This window comes from Oreochromis niloticus, linkage group LG12 (genome assembly GCF_001858045.2).
Source record: "Oreochromis niloticus isolate F11D_XX linkage group LG12, O_niloticus_UMD_NMBU, whole genome shotgun sequence".
Lineage (NCBI taxonomy): Eukaryota > Metazoa > Chordata > Actinopteri > Cichliformes > Cichlidae > Oreochromis > Oreochromis niloticus.
In genome coordinates, this window is record NC_031977.2 from 3,776,233 (window position 1) to 3,799,255 (window position 23,023).

General features: G+C 41.9%; 1 protein-coding gene across 21 annotated transcripts in view; it reads left to right on the forward strand.

Moving 5' to 3' along the window:
* LOC100710725 (voltage-dependent N-type calcium channel subunit alpha-1B) overlaps positions 1-23,023 on the forward strand; it is a 219,586-nt gene that overhangs the window by 13,894 nt on the left and 182,669 nt on the right. Inside the window, exon 1 of one of the 21 annotated variants that reach the window (XM_025911936.1) lies at positions 12,764-13,550. The exons of 19 other annotated variants lie outside the window; for them this stretch is intronic. The gene's annotated coding sequence lies outside the window, so the exon portion shown is untranslated. Of the gene's footprint in view, positions 1-12,763; positions 13,551-23,023 lie in introns of those variants that run through there. One more of the 21 variants, XM_025911935.1, reaches the window with a different exon arrangement.

The following is a 23,023-nucleotide window of genomic DNA, read 5'->3' on the forward strand; positions in this document are numbered from 1 at the left end:
ATTTCCTAGCAAAGTGTTGCATTTTAATGAGAAGATCAATGTTATTCACTTAACCTGATTCAGTTTCAGGGCAGTTTTTCAAACATTAGAGGATTCCACTTCAGTATGGTATTATCCTGAGCCTGACTGAACAACATTTCTTCACTGTTGCTCCACTTTGCTCTCAAAAAGAAATAGTGCGCAGGATTTTGTGCTTGCATTTCTTATAGGAGCTTCTGTGTTACAGTTTCTCATTTATTTTTTTTATTTTAATTTTCTGTACTGCAGTGACACTGTTTTGTTAGTGGTGTGAGGTTGTCGTGGTTCTTGGGGCGTTGACCCAGTGTTTTGAGTTTTGTGGGTTGATGATTTATTTCCATGCCTGGAACCAAAAATAAAGTTTTAAATGGCTTCAAATGGCTTGAAATTTACCAAAGCATGCATTTTTATTTAGTTTGAGTTCATTGTCTACTGCATTTAAATCTCTGCTGTGTCTGAAGCAGGAGGTGGTACACCTTGTGTAATTGTGAGCTGTATTCTGAACTTGTTTATTATATTAAGACACAGTTGTTTGGTTGGTGTCCATGACGAACCCTCGGGCTCTACGTTTTTTGTTTTGTTTTTTTTAACCACTGTATCATTATTATTTGGATCAATGATTAATCAGTTCAAGCTGATGAACAGAACGAGAAATTTTGACAGACAGACTCCATGAGGGTATTGTTTTTTCACAACTTTCACATACTTGTGATAAAGCCAAAAGGTCATCATTTACTGTGTTTGAAACTTATGCATCTGTCTCCTTGATGTATAGTGATTATGGTTAAATGTTGGACCTTGTCATTGCACATGTGGGGCATTTCCTCCCCACGCTGCCTCATTAAGCTCAGCAGAACCAGCCTCAGGCTCTTACAGCCTGTTAGCAGAAAAGGAACAAAGTGGAAAATGAGACAGAAACCGATAGGCATCTGCTGATGGGTTTTCTTCTTCGGACTGATGTGTCTGAGTGTGCGATCGATGCCCTCGGCAGTGTCTCAAGCCCCCTCCTCCATTCGAAGTCCTCCTTTAAGCTGCTTTGAAAGTTGTTTGCCTCTCCTGTCATGTCAGGAGGGCTTAAAAAAGCTAAATAATGACATGTATATATTAAGAAGCCTTTATAATTTAAAAATATAGTTCTAAAAATAAGACAATTATCATTTCAAAATATGTATAGCAAAACTGCAGAGCCAGCTAGTACTGTGGCATGCTAGTGGCATGAGTTTTTACTTGGCACATATAGATATAGCACTATTCATATTACACATATAAACAGTGTATTTATAGGAGCTATTTTCATCCATTCAGTTTTTGTTGTTTTTTAGGGTTTGTTTGTTTTGTTTTTGCAAATTTGCTGTTTAAACTACAAACAGTTAACACAAAATGAATATGCTAATTGCTCAAGTGTATTTCTTTTTATGGGTTTTTATATTCAAAGACAAAATTTGCTCATATGACGTGACACTGCTGTTTTTCTGTTTTCCCTTCCCTGCTAGTCTTGGCTCTTACAGAACTCTTTACCAGCTCAGTATAATTTTTAGTTAAACACACACACACACACACACACACACACACACACACACACACACACACACACACATATTTACTTACATTATCAACAGAATGTGGAAAAAAAACGATTACATTGAATCCTACTTGCTATTAATCTCTGGCTCTTTTCCACGCCATGTCTTTTATCCTATCTTCCTTCTTTCTCCCCAACCAGTCACGGCAGATAGCCACCCCTCCCTGAGCCCACTGTCACCTAAGTGCTTGCTTATAGGGGGTCATATGATTGTTGGGTTCTCTTTATGTATTATTATAGGGTCTACCTTACATTATAAAGTACCTTGAGGTGACTGTTGTTGTGATTTCGTGCAGTGTAAATAAAATCAAATTGAATTGAATTGAATACTAATAAACAAAGGGTACAACAAACAACACAACATTTAACCCATCTAAATAATTTAATTATTGTAGAAGAAGAGCAATATGAAAAGGTAAAAATTAATTTTGGATAAAGTAACACTGTGAAACAGACCTAACTGGTCACCGCCTGCATTTTCAAACTGATGTCACAGCTGGCTACAATGAAATAGATTTTTAAAATCATTGTAAAGTAGGAAATGTTTTAGGCTTTACAGGGTTCATCTTACTATTTATGATAGTTGTAACTTCACTTTTCTGTTGCTATCTTATTTTGGCAACACATTATAATATTCATCTCAATGAGTAGCAAGGTTTTTTTGGCAACTCTAGTGTGCCATAGACCAGGTGGAACAGAAACAAGTCCAGAAGCATTGGCAGTGGACTGAAGCTGTTTTACCCTGGTGAAGATAGTAAGAGAAGTAGAGTAGGACTAATCTTAATGCACAAGTATGTGAATAGTGTTGGAAAGACAGGCTACCGGGGTCAGCAGGGGAACTGCCTCCCCCTTCCCACTCCACTGGCCACCTGTGCCTCAGTTTTACTCCAAATCCTAGACATCCACATTACTCATACTCTGATAACACATACATATAGAGCCTTGGGGGTGGGCACACTATACGGCGTCCAGAGGACTGTCTGTGTATTCAACCTCCCCACTAGCGCCGGTGCCCACCTCTCAATTTTAAATACCTGTAGACATTGAGGGTTCTCGGCAGAGGGCCGTGTTGACACCGGGTCCTCTCTGACAGGAAGCACCATGCCCCTCCCATGTTTTAAATCAGGGGTGGGCAACTCCAGGCCTCGAGGGCCGGTGTCCTGCAGGTTTTAGATGTGTCCTTGATCTAACAGCTGATTTAAATGGCTAAATGACCTCCTCAACATGTCTTGAAGTTCTCCAGAGGCCTGGCAATGAACTCATCATTTGATTCAGGTGTGTTGACCCAGGGTGATATCTAAAACCTGCAGGACACTAGCTCTCGAGTCCTGGAGTTGCCCACCCCTGTTTTAAATGCACTTCAGAACAGCACACAGCAACACCACATATGCGCAGGCAGAGGGAGGCATGGGGTCTTCACACCCCTGTTCTCTGTTTACCATCAGGGCAGCGGGCTGGGAGGAGGAGTTGGCCGTCTGATCTGGGTCTGGATGCGGGGTCTCCCTGCTGCTATGGGACTGGAGGTGGTCTGCTTGTCTCCACCCCAGGGAAAAGGGTAACATCTCCTGGGTCTAGGTACCATCACCCCTCTGGGGGTGGTGGTTCCTGGACCTGGGGTATCGAGTATGTTTGGGGAGTGTGAGTGTGTGTACAGTGTCCATTTATGTTTGTCGAGTGACAAGTATTTGTATATGTGTGCATGAGAGTGGGAATGATGCTTGTGTCTGTGTGTGCCTGTTCGTCTGCGTCTATATGTCAGGTCGAGTCTTAGACTCCACCTCTTAGGGAACATCTCAGGCCCGTTGGGGGGTCCTTGGGCCTCTGGACCTGGGGATTGGTCCACTCTGGTGGCTGCTGGCAGAGCCTGCGGGCATGTCACTACAGCCCCCTGTGGCTTCTGCTGGGTGGCCCCACCTCCGGGGCTCTCCTCAGCTCTTTCTAGGAGGGTGGCACGGTGGCCCCTCCAGTGGTCCTCCTCTGGCAGTCTGGGGGCCTCTGGATGTCTGGGGCCTGGATCTCCTCCATGCGTGCTTCATGAACTGAGGGACGGGGCTATGGCTCCCCACACCCTTCAGCAGATCATTACATGGGGAAACCTTTTGAAATACAAGTGTGCTCACGCATACAGGTGTGCACACAGGGGTACACACGGGTGCTCACAGAAACAGACTATATCTTTCTTGGCTGCTACCTCAAAGCACATTATGCACTGCCGGTCTTGCGTGCTGCACAACAACATTCAATATTTAGTATTTACTGTTATCTAGGTTATTGGTGTGATGTGGTGTTTATTGTGTTGCTCTCTTTTTGCTTGTTTTCTTTTTTTGTTCTTTCTCAACAGGTGATCCAGCAGATTTTTTTTTTAGTGTTTTCTCTCACAGTCCCTCTTCCCCTCTGTTTTTCTTTCCCTCCCTTTCTTTCTCTCTCCCTTTCCTATCCCCCAGTCATGTCTGTCCTGTCTGTAATAACTTAAAATAAAACAAATAAATAAATAACAACAAAGTCAATCAAATGGACCAATACGGCAGGGCTGAGATGATCCACTTGGTAAAGTAAATCCATTGTGCATCTTTCTTGGCCTTCAGACAATAATTCTGATGGCTAAAGAACCAAACGGGACAGGCAAAAAAAGGAAAAAAAGGAGAGACAGGCTCATGAATGTGAAGTTGGAAATTGTGAGGTGATTGTGATAGAAGGACCCAGCTGCACATTGCGCTGCAAGATATATGAGCGTTTATTTACAATCTTTTTGTCTATTCCAAACGTTCTGTGCAGCTTTTTAGCTGCCACACTCCAACTCAGCCAAAACACTGCTCCGTCCTGTTCTGCCACTCCCCTCCTTTTCTGGGGTTTGGCAGCTACTGAAATAGGGAAGGTGCGGTTAGCGGAAATGCATACTCAGAGATGAGGATTTACTTGCAAGTGCAACTAGCCTGTGCCAGGCAGCCTTCCTTGGCACTGTCCCCTGAATCTACTGCTCCATCCTTCCCCTGCAGCTGAGCCACAAACCACACCCTGCCACAGTGATTTTGAATGTTGTCAGTGCATTTTTTGCACAGGTTGGATGTTAGTTAGAAGAATGAACAAATTCTGGTAATTCTAGTAATTGAAGAGGCTTCAAGTGAAGGGAAGACAGATGATTAGATGCTGGGCAGGTATGGGTATGGTGTTAAGGAGAAGAATCGGAAGGACAGCTAGTAGTGAATTTTGTTAAAAGAATGGTGTTGATCTGCAGGGTCCATGGCCCCAGTGCAGGAAGTCTGGTTCGGCTCTTTGGCCTAATCTCTGATCCTGTGAGTATTACCCAGCAAGCAATGCAGTGTTCAGATGGAGCTAGTGTGGATGAGGGGACTCACCCAGCACTGACTACCTTGAAATATAATATAGAACAGTCATGTAGACATATAGACTTATATTTTAAATTATCTTTAAGAATAAAGATGATTTACTAGTCGCAAATAGGGAAAAGCTCTATTTTAGCACTCTAATCATTTTTAACACATAAGGCTGGATGTTATGGCCTTTTATACCGTCTTTTATAAAATGACGGGACGGCCTGGTGGACTTCAGTTTCTCTCTGCTCCTCGTCACATAACAATGTAAATGGCTGTGGTAAATGCGTACTTCAAAAACAGGGAGGGACATAGGGTGACATAAAAGAGTAGGAGGCAGGCTCACACAGAAGGTGCAATCCGAAAGAAAAAGGAGATGTCAATGTGGTTCAGGTGTGAATTTAGATAGGCAGCAATGCATGTTAGTCTGTAGGATGACTTTGGACATCAAGAACAGGAAGAAGGGAAATGCAGAGGCAATGATTAATAGAACATTTCACCATTTAGGTAGGATGTGTGTACACCAAAGAGAGAGGTGCCAAAGGAAAAGATTATAGTGAATTTTATGTGAGACTGGAAACTGCAAAGGAGAAAAGGACTTATTTATTTATTGGTTATTGGCTGAGAGAGAGAGAGAGATACCACATTTTTGTAGTATCTCAAATATTTGTGTTAAAGCAGCATAACTGACACTAAAAGAGTAACAAATAACCAACACGGGTAAAATATAAGTGCTTTGGTAAGAGTGCCTGGTGAGGTAGTGCAAGAATTTATATTTTTATAACAGCAAAATAGATGTCACTCTCCAACATCTTGCTGCACACATTAAAGAATCTGAGCTGCTTTAGAGAGTACTGTCTGCTCATCACCTTCTTGTATACAGCATCACTTTTGATCTCCAGTCCAGTCTGTTATTCAGATGAACGCTCAAGTACCTGTAGCTCTCCACTGTTTCCACTTCTTCAACCATGATTTTGATGGGCCTGGTCAGTTTTTTTTCCTCTGGAAGTCAATCACCATCTCTTTTGACTTGCTGACATTCAGAAGGAGATTATTTCTTCTGGAAAGGATCATGGGAATCCCCCAGCAGTCTTCTCCTATTGTACCATGGGAGGATTCAGTGTCACCTGATGCAGCCCTAACTCCATACTTTAGCAAAAAGGAAAGTTTTAAGGCTAATCTTTAAAGTAGAGATGGTGGTCGTTCCTCGAATCCAAATTGGAAGCTGGTTCCACAGAAGAGGGGCTTGAAAGCTGAATACTCTAGAAACCACAAGCAAGCCTGCAGTCCAAGACCAAAGATTCCTCACAGTGTGTACATACCTACAATATACATGTTTCCAAGCATGTACATTGTATATTGGTTCTAGTACAGAACCCTGTGGAACTCCACAATTAACCTTAGTGTGTGAAAAGGACTCTCCATTTACATCAACAAATTGGAGTATATTAGATAGATACAATTCAAACCACTGCAGTGCGGTACCTGTAATACCTACAGCGTGCTCTAATCGTTGTAATAGAATATTATGATCAACAGTATCGAACGCAGCACTGAGGTCTAGCAGGACAAGCACAGAAATGAGTCCACTGTCAGAGGCCGTAAGAAGATCATTTGTAACCTTCACTAAAGCTGTTTCTGTGCTGTAATGAGTTCTGAAACCTGACTGAAACTCTTCAAATAAGCCATTCCTCTGCAGATGATCTGTTGGCTGTTTGATAACTACTCTATCAAGATTTTTTGTAATAAGAGGAATGTTGGAGATTGGCCTATAATTAGCTAAGACCGCTGCGTCTAGAGATGGCTTTTTATAACGGTTTAACTACAGCCAGCTTGAAGGCCTGTGGTACAGAGTCGATTATTAGAGATAGGTTGATCATATTTAAGATTGATGCGTTAATTAATGGTAGGACATCTTTTAGCAGTCTTGTAGGAATGTTGTCTAAAAGACACGTTCATAGTTTGGAGGAAATAATTGCTGAAGTCAGAAAGATCAATTGGAGAAAAAGACTAAGTGAGTATCAATGGTACTGAAAGTAGCTGTAGATAATGTTACATCTGTGAGATGATTATGAGTAATTTTTTCTTTAATCATTTAAATTTTATTTGTGAAGAATTTCATGAAGTCATTACTAGTAAACGTTAAAGGAATGGCTCAACAGTGCTTTGACTGTTTGTCAGCCTGGCTACAGTGCTGAAGAGAAACCTAGGGTTGTTTTTATTTTCTTCAAACAATAAATGAATAATAAGATTTTCTAGCTATATGGAGGGCTTTTTTTAAATAAACCAACAAACAATTTTTCCAAGCTAAATGATGATCTTCTAAATTTGTCTTAAATCCAGGAGAGTAGAAGTGGTGCCTCCCATCCTTAGCAGCTTGTCACTCAGCAGAAGTGGTTGGATGGTATTAAAGGCACTGAAAAACTCCACCAGTACCATCCAGGTAAAGGTGAGCATGCTGCAGCAGGTAGATAACAGCATCATTCTCCGCCACAAGAAACTGACAAGCAATTTGAAGAGGATCGAGTACATGTTTAACCTACAAGCTAAGCCGGGGAAGATCTAGTCTCTCCAGCAACTTCATGACATGACTTCATGACAAGGCAACTGGTCTGAACTCATTAAGGCCAGAACGGGATCATATCTTTGGTACTGCCACTAAACATGATGTCTCTTTTCTCTGGAACAGACTCATATTGTGAAGTATGGGGGTTAAGGGGATCAAGTGTAGAGATGGATTATTAATCCATCTCTACACTTGAAAATACTGTATTACTGTATTAATGATTGATGAGGATATATTGAGAAGATAGGATGAGTACTTTGAGGAGATGACGAATTAAATCAGGAAGTACAGAGAATTAGTAAAGAGGAATTGAGGGTAGCTATAGAGAGGATGAAGAGTGGAAATGCAGTTGTTCCAATGACATTCCTGTGGAGGTATGGAGATGGTAAGAGAAAGGGCAGTTGACCGAACAAATTTTCAATGCAATTTTGGAGAGTTCGAGGAATGGAGAATGAGTGAGATTAGAAATTAGTCAAGTCAGAAATTAGTTATCACAGTGGCAGTTAAGGTTGAGCAGTTTGGAGACAACATTATGTTGAATATGAAACTGTCAAGCAGGAGGAAAAGAGGAAGACCACAGAGAAAATTCATGAATGTAGTAAAGGAGGGTGTGCGTGCCAAAAGAGGATACTAGGGATAGGCTGATATTCAATTCAGTTTAATTGAATTTTATTTATACAGCACCAAATCACAACAACAGTCACCTCAAGGCACTTTATGTTGTAAGGTAGACCCTACAATAAAACACATAAAGAGAAAAACCCAACAATCATATGAGCAACCACTTTGGCGACAGTGGGAAGGAAAAACTCCCTTTTAACAGGAAGAAACCTCCGGCAGAACCAGGCACAGGGAGGGGCGGGGCCATCTGATGCGACCAGTTGGGGAGAGAAAAGAGATGATATGGAGGCAGTTGAACCCAGTGGGGACCCCTAAAGGGGGCAGCCGAAAAAAGAAGATTATGTGGCAATATTCTGCAGGGTCCTGATGAATAACATAGTTTTGTGACTTAAGTTATTTTTAAAGTAAAGTGTTAAGCAATTATTTTATAACATTTCCAGCCAAAGCACTACCAAGGCTACTTTTGTGCTTGCATTTGACTTGCTGAGATGTGCTATGTCATTGGATATAATGCTAGATCACTACTATTGAACGATAATGCTGCTGTTTCTGGCACCTTGTTTCAGTATATTTCAGAATTTCAAATGAGGAAATCTGTCTTCAGTGACAGAAGCTCATTAGAAAATAAGGATGGACCATGTCATTCATTTACACACTCATAAAAGCTGCAAGCACCAATATGTTCTTCAGGGTTTTTTTTCAATATCCTCAGAATTTTTGGTTCTTTATCCTCTAATTTTCTTGAAATACTGATCTATTTTTGAGACTCGAGATATCCGCTCTTGTTAATAAATAGCCCCAAACACATTTACACTTGTCACAACTTAATATCCTGAAATGCAGCTTCAAATAAAAACAATGTGGTACTCTTTATCTTTAAAATGTTTTACCGTTGTTGTTTATATCCAAATTTTGGGTGTCTGTGAGACCAAGTACACTTTTTATAACCCAACTTGTCCACTTAATAATAAGACATTTTACTTTACATTTTACTGATATTAGCATTTTACCTGCACATTTATCGCTAATACAACAGATTATTGACAAATTAGACAAGCTATACTCTATACTCAAAATAACTAAATCTTAAACAAAAACTGACCAAAAACAGTCACAAAATTTGTGCTTTAATTTAGTGACAGTAAGTTTGAGGACTTGTATGTTTTCAGAAAAAAAAATAGTTATAGTGCATTTAAACAATATTCTGAAAGAGCTACATCTTCAGTATAAATCTGTGGGTTTAGTTTGTATAATATTCATATTTCATTTTAGTAGGATATCACACTCCTTTAAGAGATGACAACAATCAACAAATATAATTTTATAAAGTCTCTCTCTCTCTCTCTCTCTCTCTCTCTCTCTCTCTCTCTCTCTCTCTCATTTTAGTCTTTTTGTCAAAGTTTAGTGTGATTTCCTTCTGTTATTCTGGCATAAGATAAAATGTATTGGTCAACTGTTAAACTGAAGTATACACCCAGAAAGTTGAAATGTTCACCTGAACGTAGTGTTTTCAGTGGGAAAAACATTTCATCACTCATCCAAGTGACTTCTTCAGTCTTGTCACTCTGTTAAGCATACAATTTGATTACTGAAGTATCAACAACTAACAAATTATTTATCATAGCACAAGAAGAAAGTTTTCTGATGCTGCACTGTGCTAATAAACACATGTATATGTGTATGTAAAGACACAGTCCATTCTGTTTCTGAGCCAGTACTGCTCTCCTGGCTGCTTGTCTCTAATGAGATCAGCGGAGCCTCCTTTGTTTCCATGGTGACAACTCCAGTCATCTCCGCTGTGGCTTCCCCTCTCCAAGCATCTCGCCCTCCCTGTCTTCTCTGTCTCACTGTCTCTTCATCTCAATGCATCCTTTATTACCTCCCTGTGCCCCTCTCCTTTTTTCATCTGTATCTCCACTCCTTTGTTTGTCTCACAGTGCTGATATTAGCTTCATTAGGCCACTACGAATGTATTGTAGAGACATATAGGAGAATCACTCATTACAGCAGACAAGATGAAGGCAGGAAACATACAATGCACTGTTCTCTTTTTTTGAGAAAATATTAGTTGAACAATCAAATCAAAAGGAAGTATTTGAGGTTTTTTACTTGCTTGTTTTTTGATTAACATTTTCTAACTTATATCCTTGATGACTCTACTAGGGCTGCAACTAAAGATTATTTTGGTAGCTAATTTTTCTTTGATTTGTCGATTAGTCAACAATGATTTCAGTAACCCTTATCTGTGCTTCCTGTGGGCAAAACTCCTGTTCTAGACTTCATTACATCACCTGCTTAAGTCTGCCCACCTGTGAATATCATCTTGTTGTCTTGTCCCATAGCAAATTAAAATATCAACCTGGGAAGTATATGAATTTGAAAATATATTAAAAAATAAATATGTGTTTTGAAAGGTTAAAGTTGGCTGTATATCTGTATGTATCAGTTATGTCAAACTCATTTTACATTGTGGCCCACAAACACAACTTTGACCTCAAGTGGGTCGGACAAGTGAAATGTTTTTTGTTTGTTTGTTTTTTTTGTTTTACTTGCACACAAATGGAATCAACAACAATAATATATAGATTAAAATAAGAACAGCTGTGCACGAGAAGTTAGGAAGACCATATGGTATAAAGCCACCTACCCTATAACATTAAGTGAAACCTTTGTCAGTCTAAAGAAGTTTAGCTACGTATTTAATTCCTCTATCATGCTTAAAGGATGTCATTTAAAATCACTTGTGTATTCACCTTTGAATAATTTTGACATTATGAAGTTAAACTGCAGTTACAAGTGAAATCTGTTACCCTGTTGTATCAACATGATTTTATGCAATCTTGAGTGAATAAAATACTTTGGATTTACTGTGTCGTTGTAGGTTCTAAGTCATCCAGGTCATGGTAGTCTAAGATTTGGATTTATTAGAAAAAAGAGAAACTGTGTTTGTTGACCACATTCCATTCCAATGTGGCACCGATATGCACATTCAAATCTAGTACATTCCAAGCATTTTTTTCAGTGTATGTACTTTCATGAATATTCAATTGAATCTAAAATATTTGAGTCAGTTGGAATAGAATTTGATGGGTTCAGCTTGGGTGAAATCACAACACTGCATCAAAGTGGATGGCTCAGCTGATTAGGAAATCATTTTCCATTTGTTCCCACAATTAAGTATACGTGACAGAACCGCGTGGCTTTGTTAAATACAGCACTAAAACCAATGCTCCTTTAACATTAGGATCACTTTGGACACTCCCGTCAGTGATAGTATCATCTTCATTTACCTGCTGCATGTATGGTGCCAGAACATACAGTGGCTTGCAAAAGTATTCAGCCCCCTTGAACTTTTCCACATTTTGTCACATTACAGCCACAAACAAGAATCAATTTTATTGGAATTCCACGTGAAAGACCAATACAAAGTGGTGTACTCGTGAGAAGTCTTGAACATCCCACGGAGCACTGTTCAAGCGATCATTCAGAAATGGAAGGAGTATGGCACAACTGTAAACCTACCAAGACAAGGCCGTCCACCTAAACTCACAGGCCGAACAAAGAGAGTGCAGTTCAGAAATGCAGCCAAGAGGCCCACGGTGACTCTGGACGAGCTGCAGAGATCTACAGTTCAGCTGGGCGAATCTGTCCATAGGACAACTATTAGTCGTGCACTGCACAAAGTTGGCCTTTATGGAAGAGTGGCAAGAAGAAAGCCATTGTTAACAGAAAACCATAAGAAGTCCCGTTTGCAGTTTGCCACAAGCCATGTGGGGGACACAGCGAACATGTGGAAGAAGGTGCTTTGGTCAGATGAGACCAAAATGGAACTTTTTGGCCAAAATGCAAAGCGCTATGTGTGGCGGAAAACTAACACTGCACATCACTCTGAACACACCATCCCCACTGTCAAATATGGTGGTGGCAGCATCATGCTCTGGGGGTGCTTCTCTTCAGCAGGGACAGGGAAGCTGGTCAGAGTTGATGGGAAGATGGATGGAGCCAAATACAGGGCAATCTTGGAAGAAAACCTCTTGGAGTCTGCAAAAGACTTGAGACTAGGGCGGAGGTTCACCTTCCAGCAGGACAACGACCCTAAACATAAAGCCAGGGCAACAGTGGAATGGTTTAAAACAAAACATATCCATGTGTTAGAATGTCCCAGTCAAAGTCCAGATCTAAATCCAATCGAGAATCTGTGGCAAGATCTGAAAACTGCTGTTCACAAAGCTGTCCATCTAATCTGACTGAGCTGGAGCTGTTTTGCAAAGAAGAGTGGGCAAGGATTTCAGTCTCTAGATGTGCAAAGCTGGTAGAGACATACCCTACAAGACTGGCAGCTGGAATTGCAGCAAAAGGTGATTCTACAAAGTATTGACTCAGGGGGCTGAATAATTACGCACACCCCACTTTTCGGTTATTTATTTGTAAAAAATGTTTGGAATCATGTATGATTTTTGTTCCACTTCTCACGTGTACACCACTTTGTATTGGTCTTTCATGTGGAATTCCAATAAAATTGATTCATGTTTGTGGCTGTAATGTGACAAAATGTGGAAAAGTTCAAGGGGGCCAAATAGTCTTGCAAGCCACTGTAGCAGTTCTAACATTAACCAAAAAACAAACAGACAAAAGAGAACTTTAATTTTTATTTAGTATTTAGATGCAAATAGAGCCAAAAGGTGCATATGTGTTAAAAGCATGCTGTGGTGAAGCGTACTTTGTAAAAACTGAAGGAATGCAATGCTCTGGCAGCATGCCCTCAGTATTTTTAATAAAAGAAAAAATATGGTAATCATGAAATGAGCACATTCTGCTTTTGGGGCTTTATCTTTTATTTAGTGCACTGAGTTACAAAGCCCAGAGAGCACTGAAATGCCTGAAATGGCTCCTTAACAGTCCAGCCTTTTCTAGTATTGCATATATATGTCAACATTTAATTCCTTCATAAGCATCCCTCATCCATCTTTCCATCCATCCTTTCATCCATCTATTTTCTGCCATCAGCCTGGGTTGTGCCTTTTCAGCACAAGACCTTTAGAGCTCAGTATTTTCAATTAAACAAGAGTCTTTTTATTTTTTCCATTTCTTTTCTGGGTGTGTTTTCTGTTAGCCCTTTTCAGAAAAACACCATCAAGTTAAATTTCCTGCAGCTGGGCTTTCTAGTTTGATGGATTTCATTTCAAATCTTTTTTGACAGCTAAAGCAAAACTAGACAGCACTAGCTCCACAGAGCTCCTTATACTCTGCATGGAAATGTGTGGATCCACATCTAAATGTCCATGACTATAAGTATGCTTTGTTTGCTCATGAACAATGCTGTCTAAGTCTTATGTATCACAAGTCCTCCTGACACAATTGTCTGTTTTCCGCTTCACTTGCTGCATCTGCTGCTCATGGAGCTTCTAGGTTGAGATCATGCAGGATGAGGGTGAGTTTGGGATGTTCTTCTCTGTTGACCTAGAAAAGAAACTATCTTCTTCAGCCTGAGTATATACTTCCAGTCTACTTCAGTGGATAAAAGGCCACTTCTGTGTGTGCCTGCGTCTATGTAGGTGTTCCTGCAGAGCTGTGATCACAGAGTCAGTGAACCACTCCTGGAGTGCAGATTTGTTATTGGTGTTGAATGAGTTGTTGGGCAAAGTAGCAAATTAAATCGACACTGAGTGGCATATTAAGCACTTGTATACCTGACAGTACTGCTGGTATAGTGTTTCATGTGTTGGTAAGCCCCACAAAAAATCTTTAATGGAGTGTGAAGGATACATTTGTTTACTGGAAATGGTGTAACAGACACTGTTAGCGATGAAACAGCGCAGAATCTTATGATAGAGCTTGTTGTTCTGATGTTACTTTTAAAGCCTCTTGAAACTGCAAGTGCGAACATCCCTCTACAGAGGGACTATCGAGAGCATCCTGAGCAGCTGCATCACTGTCTGGTAATGGTAACTGCACCGTATTGGATCGCAATATCCTACAACGGATAGTAAGAACAGCTGAGAAGATCATTGGAGCCTCTCTACCCTTCATCACAGACACCTATCATACCTGCTGCATCCACAAAGCCACCAGCATTTTGGAGGAACCCATGCGACCCTCAAACACACTTTTCACCCTGCTGGCTCCTGGCACGAGGTTACTGGAGCATTCGGGCCCTCACTGCCAGACTGAGGAACAGTTTCTTCCCCCAAGCCTTTAGACTCCTGAACACTCAGTATTAGACAGAAAAAATATGAATAAATACACAATGTAGTTTTTAAATGCCAGTCTTGGTAGCCGGGATCAGTCCGCCAGGGCCTCCGCTCCTGGCCGCCGCCCGGCACACAATGCACCCGACCCCTACGGCGCCTCCTGCGGGTGGTGGGCCTGCGGGAGGATGGGCTCATGTCCCCTTTTTGGGCTGTGCCCGCCCGGGCCCCATGGACTAAGGCCCGGCCACCAGACGCTCGCCCTCGGGCACCGTCCCCGGGCCTGGCTCCAGGGCGGGGCCCCGGTAACCCTATCCCGGGCAGGGTAAACTGTTCCCTCGATGTTTTCCTCATAAAGGTCTTCTGAATTGCTCTTTGTCTGGTCCCTCAGCCAGGAACAATTTGCCATGGGAGACCCTACCAGGGGGCAAAAACCCCCGGACAACATAGCATAACATAAATCCCTGGGACACACAAACCCCTCCACCACGATAAGGTAGCGATTCACAGAGGGCTGCCCTTTGTCACCGATTCTGTTCATAATTTTTATGGACAGGATCTCTAGGCGCAGCCAAGTGGTGGAGGGCTTTCACTTAGGTGGCCTCAGAATCTCATCTCTGCTTTTCGCAGATGATGTGGTTCTGTTGGCTTCATCGGGTGATGGCCTCCAGCTCGCACTGGAATGGGTCGCAGCCGAGTGTGAAGCAGCGGGAATGAGGATCAGCACCTCCAAATCTGAGGCCATGGTTCTCAGCCGGAAAAGGGTGGAGTGCCCACTCCGGGTCGGGGATGAGTTCCTGCCCCAAGTGGAGGAGTTCAAGTACCTCGGGGTCTTTTTCGTGAGTGATGGGAGAAGGGAGCCGGAGATCGACAGACGGATTGGTGCTGCGGCCGCAGTGATGCGGACGCTGCACTGGTCCGTCGTGGTGAAGAGAGAGTTGAGCGTAAAAGCGAAGCTCTCAATTTACCGGTCGATCTACGTCCCTACCCTCACCTATGGCTACGAGCTGTGGGTAGTCACCGAAAGAACGAGATCGCAGATACAAGCGGTGGAAATTAGCTTCCTCCGAAGAGTGGCTGGCCTCTCCCTTAGAGATAAGGTGAGAAGTTCAGCCATCCGGGAGGGGCTCAGAGTAGAGCCACTGCTTCTCCACATCGAAAGGAGCCAGTTGAGGTGGTTTGGGCATCTGACAAGGATGCCTCCTGGGCACCTCCTGGGTGAGGTGTTCCGGGCATGTCCCACCGGGAGGAGGCCCCGGGGCAGACCCAGGACATGCTGCAGAGATTATATCTCTCGGCTGGCCTGGGAACGCCTTGGTGTTCCCCCGGATAAGCTAGAGGAGGTGGCTGGGGAGAGGGAGGTCTGGGCTTCTCTGCTTAGGCTGCTGCCCCCGCGACCCGGCTCTCCCTCATGGCATTTTTGTCCCGTCTGTTTATGTTATATTGTTTAATTCTAATTTTTATTGTCAGATAGGCTCTTTTTAAGTGATTTCTTCATTCAACAAGGTCTGGAAGCAGTGAGGCCTCGGTGTAGCTAGTGAAACTGAACAAAGGATTCCAAAAATGTGTTTAATCACAGTTAATTCATGATTTAACAAGGGGAAAGTTTACTATTTCACACTGAGACAGGTAGAGGTAGATTTGGGTAGCTTTTTCCCATAACAAGTTAAATCATCTTTTAAAAAAACTGTATTCTGTATTTACTTGAGCTATCCTTGTTTAATATTAAAATTTGATGATAGTTTGGTGATATGGCATATTTAAGTTTGAAAAACTAACAAATCAGAAATGGGGAAAATATATTTTTATGGCACAGTAAATCCAGCATCATGGATTTTGTAGAAAACAAAATTGAAAAACATTTATCCATACTTTTCAAAAAGTGCTACAACTGATCTATAAGATAAGATAAGATAAGATAAGATAACCTTTATTAGTCCCACACGTGGGAAATTTGTTTTGTCACAGCAGACCAGGTTTCACACATTTATAAAATAAATTTGTACATTTTTCTAGTTTTTATCCATTACAGCCCATTGTATCTGGAAGTGGAATGAGGAAGTGGAAAAAAAGTCATGATAATCACTCAAGACAAATTTGAAATCTTGAAATTAATGGGCAAAGTCTTAAACAATGATGTAAATAGAAGTAGAATCTCTTCAGTCTCATCATTATGTTAAGTGTACGGTTTGGTTATTATTTAAAGTATTAACAATTAACAAATTAATCATAACACAAGAAGAAAGTTTTCTGAGGCTGCACTGTGCTGATAAACATATGTATATGTGTATGTAAAGACACAGTCCATTCTGTTTCTGAGCCAGTGCTGCTCTCCTGGCTGCTTGTCTCTAATGAGATTAGCGGGGCCTCCTTTGTTTCTATGGTGACAACTCCAGTCATCTCCGCTGTGGCTTCCCCTCTCCAAGCATCTCTCCCTCCCTGTCTTCTCTGTCTCACTGTCTCTTTATTACCCCCGTGTGCCCCCTCTCCTTCTTTCATCTGTATCTCTACTAGGGATGGGTACCGGTGTCCGGTGCCATGATGGCACCGGTTCTGACATAAACGGTAGTAACCAGACCGAAAAGCAGCGCACATTTCGGTGCTTTATTTCGGTGCTTTTTTTTTCCTGAGCCAATTCTAGCCAATCATTTTACGTTTCCGAGGATAGTAGGCGGGGCCAGGTACGTACGTTCTTTTAGAGCAGAGCTACAGATTAAAAATGCCCAAGGCGAAGCGGTCAAAAGTCTGGCTGTACTTCACAGCAAAAGATGCAAACTCAGCAGCCTGCAACAAGTGCTTTAAGCTGATACTGTGATACTGTCAAAGGAGGTAACACCTCAAATCTGATTTTTGATAGCTTGCTGCGAGACCTCACACCGTGCACATTTACTGCGGGTGTGGTGCCTGTTATCGGACCTGGAGTTAGCAACATCCCCCAAAAACCCGAAGAGGAGAGTCCTGGCCCCTAGCCCTGTCAGCGTAGCAGAAATGATGACGGATGATGATGGCAGCAGCAGCCGTTCTTCTCTGCATGAGTAGCTTCATGTTGTTTGTGTGTAATTAATGTTGAGTACGCTAACCACATTATTACATTAATGCATGTAAGGTGAACTAGCAAACACCGTCGTAGTTACATGCTGTCTTCTTGTTTGGTGGCAGATACTCCCTTCACCCTGGCCAAAAAGGCTAAAATGACCAAAGAAAAACTGGAAAACAGTTAAACATGAGAGGTTTTTGGACAAAGTTTGTGTTTTTTCCATTGTTTAAGCACTGCTTCCAGCCAAGAGTGCTTAAACATATACCATATATGCCCTATAGCTGCAGAAAAGGCTAACATTGTTATCTTTTACAATTTTTTTACATATTACATATAATATTTTTACAAAAATAACAGCTGAACATGAGAGGTTTTTGGACCAATTTTGTGTTCTCCATTCTTTAAGCACCGGTTTGAGCACCGTTTAAGCACCGGCACCGTTTCAAAAGTACCGGTTTGGCACCGGTATCGGATAAAACCTAAACGATACCCATCCCTAATCTCTACTCCTTTATTTGTCTCACAGTGCTGATATTAGCTTCATAAGGCCACTACGAATGTATTGTAGAGACATACATTCATCTTCATCTTGTCTGCATTACAGCAGACAAGAAACATACTATGAACTGTACTCTACCGTGGCATCATTTCAGAAGAGTCAGAATTATAAATTACCAAAAAAAGTGTGAAATAATTCAAAACATATTTTATAATTTAGATATAAAATATTACTGCTGATTACTGCTTTGGACACTCTTGTCATTCTCTCGATGAGCTTCATGAGGTAGTCGCCTGAAATGGTTTTCCAACAGTCTTGAAGGAGTTCCCAGAGAGGCTGAGCAGTTATTGACCCTTATTGGTCGGTTGGAAAAATTGTCCTGAGATGTTCCCCTCTCTTGGAACATAGAGGTTCCAAGAGAGGGGAACATCCCAGGACTCCCAGGTGTGGAGGCCTATCTCCCCCCACCACACTCCCTGCCAGTGGCCGATACCTTCAGTCGTCGGTGCGTTGGTAGTTCTCGGTGTCTGGGGCTGAGTGCTCGGGTCAGTACACACTCCGTGGCTGCTTTGTAGGGCCTGGCACCCGTGGCTTGGTCGGGCCCCTTCCAAAGGCCTCTAGTCTAAAGTGTTTTCCACTAAAAAGTGAAATATACTTAAAAATGTTAAGAAATTGTTTAAATATTTATCTCTTTTCTCTCCAGAACTGTAAATAAAAGATTGAACCCTGTTGGAGCTTTGGTCCTAATGCTTCCGATAATTTTAGTAATTTTTTTTTTTTATAGTTTTCAGTTTCCTGTGTGTCTTTGTTGCCACCATGTTCTGCAGAAAGAATCCTAAAGTGCTGTGTTATTCTAGACAACACAAGACACCTCTTCTATTTCCAGCTGCTCCATTTAATAGATGCTACAGTCGATCATCTGCTTTCATCTCACCATACCAATAGCATACTCTGTCCCCACACGTCAATTCAGGCTCCAGCGACCCTCATTTAGATAAGTGGTGAAGAAGATGGACATGGATGGACATCCTGCTTTGTTTTTAATAAATGTAGAAGTAGAAGAATTGTTTCCAGGTAAAACTGGTTTAAAACCTGTGTGCAATGTCCACACTCCCTCCCACACCTGGAAAACCCTAAAACCTAAGCCTAAGGTTTTAAACCTAAAACCTAAGGGTGAGACTTGGAGACCTCATCTTTTCGAACACGATCCTCAACCCCGCACGGTTGTGTCCTCCGTCCACTCTCATATTCATTTTTCACTCACAACTGGACTGCCATTTGTAACACACATTTCATATAAAATTCCGGTTAAAAGTTTTAGAGCACCCCAATTTTTCCAGGATTTTATTGAAAATTATCCAGTTTTATTTCTCATTGCACTCTGAAATGAAAGCATAGTACAAATAAGCAATTAGAGTTAAAAAAGAAATCATGGAATCAAAATATATTCTAAATTTTTGACTCATCAAAGTAGCCACTTTTGGCAGCTGTAACAACTGAACACAGCTTTCTACAATAGAAATCTAATATTCTTTAGAAAGTTCTTCCCATATCTGTTGCAGAAGTTCCCATAAATGTGTTGCACTTGTAGGTTGCTTTGATTTCAGTCTTCTGTCCAGTTCAACCCAAACCAGCTCGATGGGATTTAAGTCTGAAGACTGTGCTGGCCACTCCATGTTAGTTTTGAGTCATTATCTTGCTGTAGGTCAAACCCCTGACCAACTAGACACATCCCAGAAGGTATTGCACGCCGCTGCAGAATGCTGTGGTGGCTGTTTTAGGGAGCCTCTCACTCTGTACAAGTCACCGACCCTGGATCCTGCAAAACAGCCCCAGACCATCACACTTCCCCTTCCATGTCTGACAGTAGATGCCACACACTGTGGAACCATCCTTTCACCTACTCGATGGAGAACAAACATCCTGCATGATGAACCGAAGATTTCCAATTTTGATTCATTAGTCCAAAATACCTTCTTCCAGTCTTCAGTAATCCATTAGCAATGTTTCATGGCCCAGACAAGCCTCTTTGTCTTATTCTGCAGTCTTAGCAATGGCTTTCTTGCTGCATCTCGTCCTGTCAAACCTGTGCTCGAAGTCTTCTCTTCACAGTTGAAACTGAGACTTGCTTGCTACGCCCACTTTCAAGCTGTGCTTGAAGCTGTTGTCCTGTGAGCCATCTATCAAGCAAACTGTTAACTCTCAGAAACTTGTCCTCTGATTCAGTTGTGGCTTTGGGTCTGCCTGACCTCTTCCTGTCAGAGCTTGCCCTAGTGTTTTAGTGGCTTTTGATGGTGAAAGAAACTGTACTCATTGACACCTTGATTTTCTTTTCAATTCCTCTTTAGGAAAGACCTACATTTTTAAGTGTTGTGATGGTCTGTCTTTCTTCCATTGTTAATTGCCTTTTTCTCACCATTTTTGTAGCATTTACTCTATAAATGGTTGTAAACTTGTACAATACTGTTCAACTGATGCAACACTTTTATGCAGACAGAGGGGGTTGTAAGTAATCCAGAAAAGTTGGAACACCTGTAGGAATTAGTAGCACTAGCTTTCAAGGCTTGATCAACCTCCATTGCTTTAAATTGTGAACCCATTTTGTGATCCTGAAAAAGGCTTTTTTGTATAATTCTGAAATGCACATTATTTTTCAGTTTTGGGTAACCTTACATTTTTTTTAACCTCTGGCAGTTCACCGTTTCAATCTATTCATTGGACTTGAATGACTTGAATTGCAATAAATAACTGAAATGATTGGGGATAATCTAAAACTTTTGACCTGTAGTGTATAAATTTGCTGGCGACATAGCTATGGTGGGAATGATAACCACCAACAATGAGGCGACATATAAAGAGGAGGTCCCGGCCTTCACATCCTGGTGTCAGAACAATAACTTGTTCCTCAAATCCAGCAAGACAAATGACCTTGATTTTAGGAAATATAAAATGGATACATCACATGCCAGTCTGGTAAATGGTGAAGACTGGATTCAAGGTCATTGGTGCCCCTTCTCACCCCTGATTCAGAAACACAGCTGAAAGATCAAGTGTGACAGCGCACACTTGGACAACGTCTTTTATACTCCCTCCCCTTTAGCAGGCTCTGGGTAATGAGAGCACGGACAGAAAGACTAAAAAACAGCTTCTTTCTGAGGCCTGTGAAAACTCTTGTGGAAGCCTGAGCTAGACTGGCACCTTGCACCATACACCATACACTTTGCATTCATTGGACATTGAATTCAAAAAGAAAACGTTGAGTATAGCACTGTGAAAATTTGTCTGTTATTTATTATTATTCCTCCTTGTTGTTCCTGGGATCTGCTGGAGCCACTTGCCTAGCTTGGGGGTCACTGCCCTGAAGGCTCTGATTACCATAGGGACCACTGTTGCTTTCACCCTCCACATCTTCTCGAGCTCTTTTGTCAGCTCTTGGTACTTCTCAAGCTTCTTGTGTTCCTTTTTCCCCAATGTTGCTATCACTCGGTATAGCTACATCTATTACTACCGCTGCCTTCCTCCGTGTTACGACCCCCTCTCCTAGGCGACAGGACGGGAGTAACATACACAATGCCCCACACGCAAACTGAGTAAAATAACAGGTTTTATTACAAACTTTAAATGGAAAACCGACAGGGCTGTTCAACAGACCACTGGGCAAACAATTATTACATAAAGAAAAATAACAGTCAAGCGTAAAAGCTAAGGGTAAACTAAGGCAAGCTGGCAACACACAAAATAGAAGCTAAGGGTTAACTAAGGCAAGCCAGCATCACAAAACTCTAATGAAACTAAGTTCAGCTGTATATCAGGTTTAACAAACAAAGAGCAACACAGCGAACAGGTTTAACAAACAAAGTTCAAATGCCAAGCAGACGAGGAGAACACGGCATGTTCAATTCTGAGCAGCAATCCCCCACAGTGTGAAGAATCTTCAGCCTTTTTATACTCCCAAGTGCAGACAATCAGCTAGTCAATTGGTCTTGGAGTGTCATGGGATCTCCAGGCAGCCAATCGTCCGTGAGGTCTGGCGCACTGTGATCTGCATAAAAGAAGGCTGGAACAGGACTCCCAGCAGCCAGTCATCCACGAGTCCTAGCACACTTAGATTTGCATAAACACAAAAGGGTAGTCTCACTCTCTCCAAGGCCCAGGGCGGTAACACCCCTCCCCTTAAAATACAAGACCACGTTTTGTATACACACATTTCAATATTTGTGACAGACAGCAAAACAAGTCATACTCACAACCGGGAGAAGCCATCAGCTAGTACATTTTCTGATCTTTTTATATGCCGAATCTCCAAATTGTACTCTTGCAGCAGCAAGGCCCATCGCATGAGTCGTTGATTGTGGTTAAACATTCGGGCAAGAAATACAAGTGGATTATGATCAGTGTACACTACAACGGGTAATGTGCCGGACCCCAAGTCAACATGGAAGTGCTGAAGAGCAAGCAACAGAGCCAATGTCTCCTTTTCAATGACGGAGTAATTTACCTGATGCTTGTTAAACTTGTGGGAGAAGTAACAAATGGGTTGGTCCAAGCCCTGCAAGTCTTCTTGCAGAAACACTGCTCCAGACCCAACAGCACTGGCATCAATCTCTAACTTGAATGGACGCATCAAGTTGAGTGCAGCTAACACGGAAGTGTGGCATAGGAGGGGTTTTGTACTTTCAAGGTAACTAAGTAAAAACAAGTAAGTGAGTAAAATAAGTAAGACAAGTACTTTATCACTTACTCTGAGATGTCTTTTGAGAGAAGCCTTATCATAAGTGTGTTTCATTTTTCTCCCTGAAACAGCACTGTGCTGCTTAGCCAGAGAATTAGCCTGACTGAAACACTCACGGAAATCTTGCACATACTTAGTCACTCCCACTCTAGGGCTCCCTTCCTGGATCAAAAGTTCCTCTTTTATTGCTTTAAGTGGGTCACGAGGCATGTGGCCAAACACCACTTCAGAGGGACTGAACCCGAGTGACTCTTGGACAGCTTTGCGAGCAGCAAACAACACAAAGGGAATCCCTTCACCCCAATCCACTTTGGCCTTTAAGCAATGCTTGCGGAGCATGGCTTTTAAGGTTTGATGCCACCGCTCTAAAGGTCCTTGGGATTCTGGGTGATAGGCAGAGGACACAACCTGTTTGATTTGTAGGCTTTTAGCTACTTGCTTGAATAAT